At 39.8% G+C, this 10,375-nt stretch overlaps 1 long non-coding RNA gene across 1 annotated transcript; it reads right to left on the reverse strand.

Annotated features, from left to right (window-relative positions):
- Positions 1 to 3,615: 3,615 nt before the first annotated feature.
- Positions 3,616 to 10,076, reverse strand: LOC112162097. The gene is made up of 4 exons (XR_002922010.2): positions 9,769 to 10,076; positions 6,173 to 6,255; positions 5,217 to 5,258; positions 3,616 to 5,118 (listed from the first exon to the last, which is right to left on the reverse strand). It is a non-coding gene; the product is annotated as an uncharacterized LOC112162097 (long non-coding RNA).
- Between the last annotated feature and the right edge of the window lie 299 nt (positions 10,077 to 10,375).

The raw sequence follows: 10,375 nt of genomic DNA on the forward strand, positions 1-10,375 counted from the left end.
AAGGATAAACTCCACATGGCCAATAATTCAGCAGTTAGGTGGACAGAAGGTCAGTATCTGCTCACAATCTGCACCACTCTGGAAGCCGTGGAACAAGTGCAGCTGTGGGAACGGAGATGGTGGCTCATGTGCTGCAACAGTGATTTAGGAGACAGCACGGGGCTTTAGAGAAGGAAAACAAGTTCATTACACTTCAATAGTGGCGTATCGCTCCCCGTAGACCTGTCAGTGAAGTCAGTGGAGAAATGAGCGGGCCTCATGCGCTCCTCACAAAGTTATTAGGAAAAGCCCCAGGGTGGACATGCCATTTACAATTCTTGCCCTGGGACCCTTGACCCCAAACACTCCTGGGTCACTACTTCATTTCAAACAGTTTGTGTTCCTGTATTCCTTGGTGAGCAGAAGTTTCATGCTCTCTGCAGCAGCGTAAGCCGGTTTGCAGCCTGTATCTGTGTAGGTTGCAGGGGTGGTGTGATGGCAAATGATTACAAATGTCTCCGTTCTAGCATAATTGGATCAGGCTGACTCACAGCTTATTGAACAAGATCTTGGTTGTTTCAAAGCAGATGGATTAACAATTAAATTTGTCTGCTAATTCCGTGGCATACACCTTGAACAGAAAATAAGACGCATTAACTGGAATAAATTACATTCTGCCCGCAGGGCGTATCATTAGGACTTGGTTTCTGCAGCTTCCCAAAACACTTTGACTTTTCCTCATTCAAACGGGACAAAACAAGTCTGATGCTCCGTCTCTTACGCTGCGTTTTGTTTGGTGTAATTTGGGTTTGAATGGGACAAATCTGCTTTATTATGAAGGCTTTAGCACCTTCATTTGCAGTCAAATTACCAAAAATGAACTTTTACATTTTGCGGCTTTAGAAGCTCTCTGTTATTCTCAGAAGACCTTTATGGGAACCAGTAAACAGCTGAATTGGCTCCAGTATTTGAGCAGAACCTGAATGGTTCTTCACTCTGTTCAGATTTTTATAATCATCCTATCTGATGGTTTTAGTGTCTTCATAGCAGCAGGACCAACAGTTTTCCATTCACGTTGAGTCCAGAGAAAATTGGTTTCTCCTTCATCAGTTATTGATCATGTATTAGCTCTGTGACATCTCCAATAACACCAACCGGAGATCTTCTGTTCTTTCTGTTCGGCTGTGGGTCTAACTGACTAACTGAGAGCAGGATTTGCAGAAATGCTCCCAAATACCTCCAGTTTGGATCATACTTCAGAAAGTAGTCTTAAAAATGTCAGAAATAATCATTTCAGTTAAAACCTGAATTTTTCCATTTAAACTTGCAGTTGCAGAGCTGCATCCCTCATGCTAGCGTCCAAAGATCTGTCTGTACGCCAATTCTCAAAGTCCCGCCCTCACACGAGTTCAACCACAGAAGATTTTTGTCTAAATGTTGTTTTAAAACATTAGGAATGTCCTCCATTGATGTGTCTTTTTAATAGAAGTGCGCTGAAATATGTGTGTGTGCACAAAGGTGGCAGAATGCTTTATGGTTGGAGCAGCTGGATAACATTAGCTCCTCTTTGTGTACACTTTCTGAGTCAGCTTACTTCAACTTATGAAGTAGATCACTTTTCTTTAGGCAAATGAGAGATTTGCTGATGAGTAAAAGAAAGAACCGATATTATAATAAATTAAACAGTATTATCCTTGTTGTTATTTAATCCTCCATTCAAAGTTTTTTCTGTGTCCGTGACTTTTAGAGATCTTGACACAGATGTTCTGGGTGGATGTCTAACAGCTGGAAATGTAAATCAGAGGAGAAACTGTTATTATGCTCATAACTGTTGATGTGATTTTGTTGTGTAATTGGAGGAGATGTCAAATTCCAGTGAGACGTTTCCTGTTCAGATCCAGACTGCGGCCATTTTTGATCATTTGAGGAGGAATTTGCAGGTTCTTCTATCTACAATTGCTGCTTTGTCATAGAAACAAGATGAACAGAAAATAAAAGCAATTGATATGCTGTTCTTTAAAAGTACACAGCAGGTCCTAAAAGGTGTTTCAGTGTAAATTAAATCTTCCATTAGTGTCCGTTATTTCCCCCTTGTAAACATCTAAAATTATTTTTTTTATACATACATACCAACTCAGTGCATATGTAATTCTAAACTTTAAAGCTTCAGATTTCCAGAAACAGCTTAAATCTGATGTTTTTAATTTTCTAGGGAATTAATAGAGAATGGGACTGATTTCTCCTCCTGAACACCACTTGTACATTTCAGGCATTGATAATAAACCGCCATCTGCAGAACTTACAAGTGCTTTAACACAGTTAATTGAGTAAATTGAAGCAAGCTGCCGAGCAGAGCTGATCTATGATGCTCTGCTGAGGACCCAGAAGGGAGACAACAGATTTACGGCAGAGGACAGTGGGCGGCCTTTTGTTCAGGCTGCGGTTCATGAGGAGTTTGAGGTCAAATAGGATCAAAATCTTAGAGAACAACTGGAGAAATTCAAGCTCAACACAAGAACAACTCTTTCCAGGAATTCAGAGGGGATTTGTTTCAATTTTAGCACATCACAGTCCTTTTGATCTGCTCTTTTGTGTTATTATTAATTGACATAAAATGGAGTGTCTTTGGTTCTCTTTGATTAGAAATCAATAGTTGATAAAAGAAGTAATGTGAAAAGGAAATTAAATGTTTATATTTAAGCAAAAATGAAGGTAATTAACAGATCCTCATATCAATGAAGTAAAAAAAAGAACACAATGCATTTTAGTGTTGTTTGTATGACATAATCTGAGGCAAATTGACACTATTTTATTGTGAGAGTTCAGAGGTTTAAACAGGGCAAAAATACCCATTTATGAGGATTGATCTAGAAAAGAAAAAAAATGTTTAATAATTAAGCAAATAAGGAAAATGTACACAAGATGAGTCACATTTCAACAGTTTAATTAGCTTTTGAATACCAATGTATCCGTAGATTATCACACAAACTTCAGTTTTTTGGCTAATTTTTGTGAAAATATAAAATATCCCTTCCATCTCAGATTTCAGGTTTATGTAATCATGAAAGTAAAACCACAAAATAATAATTTTATCACATTTTTTGTAACGTGTCTTGAAACGTAGGAACAAGAAAATTCTCATTAACCTAACACAGAGGTTCTTTTGACTATCCATAAAAAACTCTTGAACTGTGATGATTATAGCAATGCTAGCTTTAGCTCTCTGTACCTGTCAGCTACAGAATCCACTAGAAGGAAAGCAGAGCATTTCAGGAACGCATGCACGTCTGATTCATTTGGAAGGCTCCATAACAAGTTAGGTTATCGCGTTCAAGGGTTTGATCTTCTCTCCCTGAGGACATGAGTGGCCAAGGTGGTCCTTTCAAACATTTATTGTGCTAAATTGAGCATTAAGGAGGGCCGCTCAAGGGCTCCAGTAAAATGTGGGTGAAGAGATGTGAGTGACATTGATAGCATCATAAAGTCCAGCACTTCTACAGTCCTTTAATGTTTGCTGTTCCCTGACAGGTTTAACCCGTTGGACACTTCATTCACCCGCTTACTGCTGTTTCTGGGTCTGCTTCTGCATTCACGTGATTTCCCAGCAGCTGTTGGTCAGAATGGAGTTGAAACACATTTTTTTTTTTTAGCACATTTTTTTTTTTTTTAATCTAATAGAGGACCTATTCCAATGAAAATTGTGTATTAACATTTTTTGCCCTTTTTTATGCGTTTTGAAAAACAGGTTTCAAGACAATGAAAAGCTAGTGTTTATCACACTAATCAACCGCAAGAAATTTCAGGAGCACCAAGAAAAACTTCCTGCACATCCGTCTTAGCACAGCACTCAGATGAGAACAGAACTGTCATATACGGCATGCAAGATTTTCCAGGGAAATCTGCCGCTGAACTCTGGAGTTCATCTTTAAATAAGTTTAATTTGCTGTAAATAAAAAAGCATTTTTTAAAGTTGCATGAGTTGTCAATTGTGCTTTGATGCTTGTTGTTGCCGCTGTTATTGCAGAGTTTGTTTTTACAATATGTGCAATTGTAGTGAATTCTGTTTATTTCAATGATCTATTTATGATGTAATTGCTCATAAAATAATATTCAGATGGTGTTAGAAACATAAATAGCTACTATTAACAAGGATGGCTTTGGCAGAAGAAAGCTGAAGACAGTGCTGAAAATGTATAGACCGCCACTGCATTTCACTGCTGCTTCTAAACTTTCATTAAATCCAGACTTCTTTGCTCATTTTAAGGAATGCCAACACGTTCTAATCTGACAAGCGTTCAGAAGAAAATATTTTAATCAACACCAATATTCTAACATTAACGTAAAGAATGGCTTCCTCAGACACTCCTAAACAGAGTCTAATGAGGACGTTCTCTCACCAGAATGAAAGGCTGATAAAATCACAGAAGATGATGAAACATCCAGACCAAATGTGGCTGTCTTCCCAGCTTAAGTTCACAGCAGTTCATTTAATTGTTTCATTATCTTCACAAAAACACAAAGAACATTTTCACAACGGCAACAAATGTTTTCATAATTGACACCAAAGATAATTAGCCGTGTTTTATCAATGAGCTGCCAGCCACAACGTCTCTTGAAACCTTTCACGCCCAGACAAGACCAACAATTGACTGCATGCCCCCCCCTCCTTCATGTACAGTGGAGTTGGATGCAGCAGCCTTTCATAAAGGGGGGGCGCAATGACACAGAGCAGAACAGACCAACACAGAGCAGGGGAGGACAGGAGGGAGGGATCTAGGGAGGAATTGTGGGCCAAACTCGTTTTCCGCTTGATGAGTTCGCTGCAGAGAAAGCGTCTTTGCTAGGTAAATGATTAAGGGGGATGGTGGGGGGAGGAAGTGGGGGGGTGCTGCGCTGCTTTTCTGCACTTCAAAGGTCTCCAAAGGCAGGTTCAATGAAAAGCAAATGTGTTGCCCTGCCGCTCAAATATCCCAAATGTTTTAGCAGGTGCAGGCGGAGCTGGGCAGTGACGGAGCTGCACCTTGTTGTGGAATTCTGGGCCTTCCTGTTTGGGAACAACAGTGATGTCCGATCAGCCTGGGGAGGGAAAACCCAGAGTCTGCTGGAGTAGGGAGGTCGAGCTCTGCTCACCAGCATGACCTTCATGTGAGTCACAGGTGAAAAGGCAGCAGATTAGAATCCATTGGTTCTTCAGGTTTATGACTGTGAGTTAGCAGCAGCATTAGAGTGAAGCTCACCTCTATCTGCTTCAGGGTCATTTTATGTCCTCAAACTGTATTCTGCAAAAAATGCAAAAAAAAAAAAATCTAAAGATAGACATGTGTTATATTATATGTTATCTTTTTTTTTCAAATCAAAACTCTTTATATTTTAGTTTTTTTCTGTCTGCATTTTTTAAATTTACAAAGCTAATTTGACCAGGTAATTTTTACCAACTAATTAATTCAGACGCAATAATATGCTTATGCTCTTTTGCTGCACCTTTTGCTGTTCTTGGTCACAGTTGCTGGAGCCTATCATCCGTTGAGTGACAGGATCAGCAGGTCAACAGCCAATCACAGGCTATACCAGGGGTGGGAAACTACGGCCCAAGGGCCATATGCGACCCGTTAGGCCATTTAATTTGGCCTGCCTCACTGAAATAAATTAATGGGCTACATTATTTTGAGACAAAACTAGGTCAAATGTCTTTTTAAGTTTGTTTCACAGCACTATCACACTGTGTAACAGTGACAGTAACAGTGTGTTACAGATGTAACATTAATGCTAGAGGTGGGCGTATTGATCTGAGTATTGGTAGTATCGATAACAATGTGAAGTATCGATACTGGTGTGATGAGATTGATACTTTCGTTGCAGTTTTTCTTTAACATGTACAGTGAAGAGCTTAAATTTACTTACAGAGTTCATGCAAGTGCAGCATTGATCTGTCTGCAGTGTTGCCAGATTGGGCACAAACAGCCCAATTTTGTGTAGCTGTATCAATATCATTATCGGCGATACTAGTCCTGTAATTAGTAAGGATCAGAATGATATCCAAATTCCCAGTATCGCCCACCCCTAATTAATTATGGCATTTAGACACTGAACTGACTCACTGTTGAGGAAACAGTACAAAGCTTCAATAAACAGAAATACAGATCATTGGTTGATTTCAAGTAACTTTTAAAAAAAGTATTAGACACGAAAATACCTGCGACAGACTGGCGACCTGTCCAGGGTGTACCCCGCCTTCGCCCATCAGCAGCCGGGATAGGCTCCGGCACCCCCGCGACCCTGAAAGGGAAGAAGCGGTCAGGAAGATGAATGAATGAATGAAAAGAAAATACATAGAAATATCCAATCAATTTAAGATTCATTCATGAATTAATTAGAAAATCAATAAAAGAAAATGAAGAAAATGATGCCATCTTAGTGGCATTGTAATTGTTCCAAACCATAGATATATCTGCAGTAATACATGCTGTACACACACATATATCACGTTGAATCCATTGATTATAACGGCTGTCAATAAGATTTAATTCTTGACAGATTAACAAACTTCAGCTTTAAAATTAAGTAAATTAGGCAACACTGAAGCTTTATCCTTAGAACAACACGATTACATGACGCTAACAGGGACTCTGCTGCATCTTCCTGTCTGAAGGACGTCATGATCAGTGTTAAAGGAGTCCCTGTTGTAGCCGCCTCGCTGACTTCACCTGTTCCATATCAGCAGGTCCATTACATAATCAGAGTGCTGTGATTACAGGTCTCCCAGAGTCTGAGCAATTACCCCGGCTGGGTCATTATCACCTCATAACATCATCTGCTTATCAGACAGACAACAGCTGTATGCGGTGTTAGGTCACAGAGACCACGAGCCGCACTAATAAAGGAAACTGGCTCATTAGAATGAGTGTTAATGTCATACATGTGAGCAATAATGGCCACATTAGTGATGGCTGTCGCTCTCTGACGAGGAAGAGAGACAAAAAGATGGCTGATGAATCTTCCTGTTACAGGTCAACGCGCCCGTTACTTTTAGACAATTACATATGTGATCAATGTAATTAGCACTGACGTAGTACATACATGTAGGTCCAAAGCAAATAGACATTAATATAGTAATGCCTTCACACTGGCAGAACAATTAGTACAAAGAATCACATCACTGCGAAAAGAAACAACAGTTTAAACAGCATATTCTTGTAAATTAAAACAACAAATTTAGTAATACATCTGGCACAAATGAATTCAGCACAAAACTATAAAGGGCGTATATAGTACAAAATCAATGTTTCTGACCTTTTAAGTTTCTATAATGTTAATTATTAATGAAAAACAACCCAATTTTTGCTCCATTCACTCATCTCTGAGCCTTTCTCTAAAACCCTGCTCTCTGAGCACCAGCCCCCCCAATCCATGAAAACAACTGGGTAGTATAAACATGGGGACCAGCCCCTTCCAAAAAGAGTCTGCGCTGCCAGCATGGCCCCCAGGCTAACACACACACACTTTCTCCGCAGAGCTAGGGGAAAACGGTTTCATTATAGCATCGACTGAGAAGAAGTGGTTCTTTTTGCATCTGATCTGCAAACACAACAATGCATCGCTTTTCTTGCGAAAGACAATGTTTTTTAAGTGGCAAAAATGTGTCTTAGGATGCGAGAGATTTAGGTGTTTGTTCAGGGTCTCTGAAGAAGCGCATGTCAAAAATGGTTGAGTTTTATCTTTGGGAGCTTGCGACAGACCCGCCAATAACTTTTTTGTCTGTGACCGCCGTTTCACAGATGACTGCTTAGTGAACCTTGGCCTGTGTCAAAGTGGATTGTTCATAGCTGACAGATAAAACTATGCTGTATATACGTGTAATGCACCAGCTAATGCTACATTTTCACACACGTTGGGCCTTGAGTATAGACGTGAGGCTCTACAATATGCCCATCCATCCTCTTTGCAAAAGTTTGGATGTTGTTTGTCTATGTGGGCAAAACGCTGCTGAGCCCGGCTATAGGTTGACTAATGAACTGGGTGGCACCCACAAAGAATGGCAGGGGTTTCTTCAGGGATTGAGTTGTCTTACTTCCGGGTAGGAAAACAGCTCCCAGAAATAATTCATTTTATAAAATATTAATTATTTAGTGTACCAAAGATAAAATATTATCATATAGAAATAGTTTACTATGAAAGTCTTAGAATAGCATGATATGGGCCCTTTAAAAAGTTTGTGGGATTTTTATATTTTTTCTCAAGTGAAAGTTTAACTTTTGACCCATCCCCTCAGGGGTCCCCACAACCAATCAGCTTTCACTGGTTCACACATTCAATTTAGCAGAGAGTTTTACACCAGACGCCCTTCCTTACACAATCCTGTACTTTATCTGGGCTGATTCAGTTTTATCCTAAACTTTACTCTAATAAAAGCTACTTCTGCATATTTAAAATACTAAATTATAAATGTTTGGTCAGTGTTGATGGATGCTGCACAAAGACCTTTATTTTGATTTTTTCTATTAAGTCCACACATGCTTGCTGACAGAAAACGGCAGAAACAAAACACCTTACTTTTTAGGAGATGAAGAACTGCAGTTTTGCTTGATTTTATTTATTTATTTAATAATTAAATAGACTCCTAAAATGTCTCCAAAACCCGATCTGTGCTTTTCTTTATGATAACTGTTTAGCTCAAATTTAAACTTTTTATAATGAACCTTGAATACTATTGACATTCTACTGAATTTATCTTCATCAGTCAGTCTTGAAAATCACTGTAAATTGAGTACATCCCCCCACAACCACCACCACAACCCCCTGCACTCGATTCAGACAGATCCAACATTTCCAAACAGAGGAAGAATAAAAGCCTGATAATAGTCTAAATGCACAGACTGCAGAATCTGGGCCTTCTCTTTGCTTTGCGTGCGGCGTCCGTTTGTTTAGTCAAATATATTCCCACAGCCGAGGAGTACAGGTGTTGATTAATCCTCTCGACATTTTCCGGAGACATTCTTTCGTTTGTATTGACATTCTGATGAGAAGCGGAGAAATGGAGGTGCTGCCACGATATTCTGGAAGCCTCTTTAGAAGTCAGCCTGAAACAGGCGAGCTGCTGCATGGCCTACATTATGGGGTTTATGGTCTGTGGGGGTCTGTTCCCAGGAGCCCCACAGGCTGCTGACTGGATCATCACACAGCAGGAGGCTCAGCTCCAGTTTCTGCATCCAGCTGCTGAAAATGGAACTTTGTCAAAATCCAAAAATGATTGAAATCAAAGTCAACTTTTTCTGTAAAAAAATTGATTCTTTCTGAGCCTGTCATCATGTAAATGAGCTTCATTTACATAGAAACCTCCAAGCAGTTGAACCCAGCACTCCAGAACTGGACTGAACCAGAACCACCACAGTGAATGTGGTGGTGTTATGGTGGTTCTGCGTCCAGCAGTAATGAGTCTCACTGCTCTTGAATCTAACTGACGGGAACAAACACAAAGAGCCAAAAAATTATTTCACAGTGATGGTTCAGCCTCAGATAAAGACCTCTTCCTCATTAAAGAGAGAAAAATAAACAGATGGGGGGGAGGAGGAGGGTGTGTTGACTCATTATTGACATGTCATGTTTTTCTCCTTCTCTAATTATTGTGCCTGAGATGAAGTATTTCAAGGATGGAGAACCTTTCAGAAATAAAGATCAGTCACTGACCATGGAAGGACTCAAAACTCCTGGTTTATTTTTAAAATTAATCATGGTCTTTGATCTCACCGTTTGTGGAGAATTGCTTTTGTGTGTGCAGATATAAGTTCTTACCAATAAAAGGTTCTTGGTCTTTGCATCATGATCAGCAACAGGCTGATTTCTTGGAAACTGTCCGAACTATCAGGATTCCGGTCAAACTGGAATGTCATCAACCCTGTTGTGTCCACTGGAGGAGTAGAGGATGATGTAGACACATGGGTCCATCTCTTCAGCTTCTGTGTTGTTGAACACTGGCTAACCAAGAGTTTTATAAAAAATTATCAAGAATAAAAAATTTAAACATTTCTTGCATTACTTCTGCAGGTTCTATGCAGCAATAATAAGAACAATTACATGTACTTTGAGCTCCTTATATCATCTCAGCCTTACAGTTCATTACAGCTCTCATTTTCAACCTTACTAATCATTATGCCGTTCATTCTCAGCCTTATTGATCTTAACAACATGTTAGGAACTGGTGGTAGTGGATCCAAAATCCAATGGAGAGTGTGAGAGTAGGGGGTTTATTGTGAAGTGTAAGGGATGAGAAGAGGTCCTGAATGGTAGTTCTCGGGATGGCGGTAGGTCGAATGGCAGAGGTGGGACCAAGTCATCATTTTGCAAGTCCGAGTCAAGTCCCAAGTCTTTGTCTTCAAGTCCGAGTCAAGTCCCAAGTCAA

The sequence above is a fragment of the Oryzias melastigma genome, linkage group LG15 (assembly GCF_002922805.2).
Source record: "Oryzias melastigma strain HK-1 linkage group LG15, ASM292280v2, whole genome shotgun sequence".
In the NCBI taxonomy this organism is placed as follows: Eukaryota; Metazoa; Chordata; class Actinopteri; order Beloniformes; family Adrianichthyidae; genus Oryzias; species Oryzias melastigma.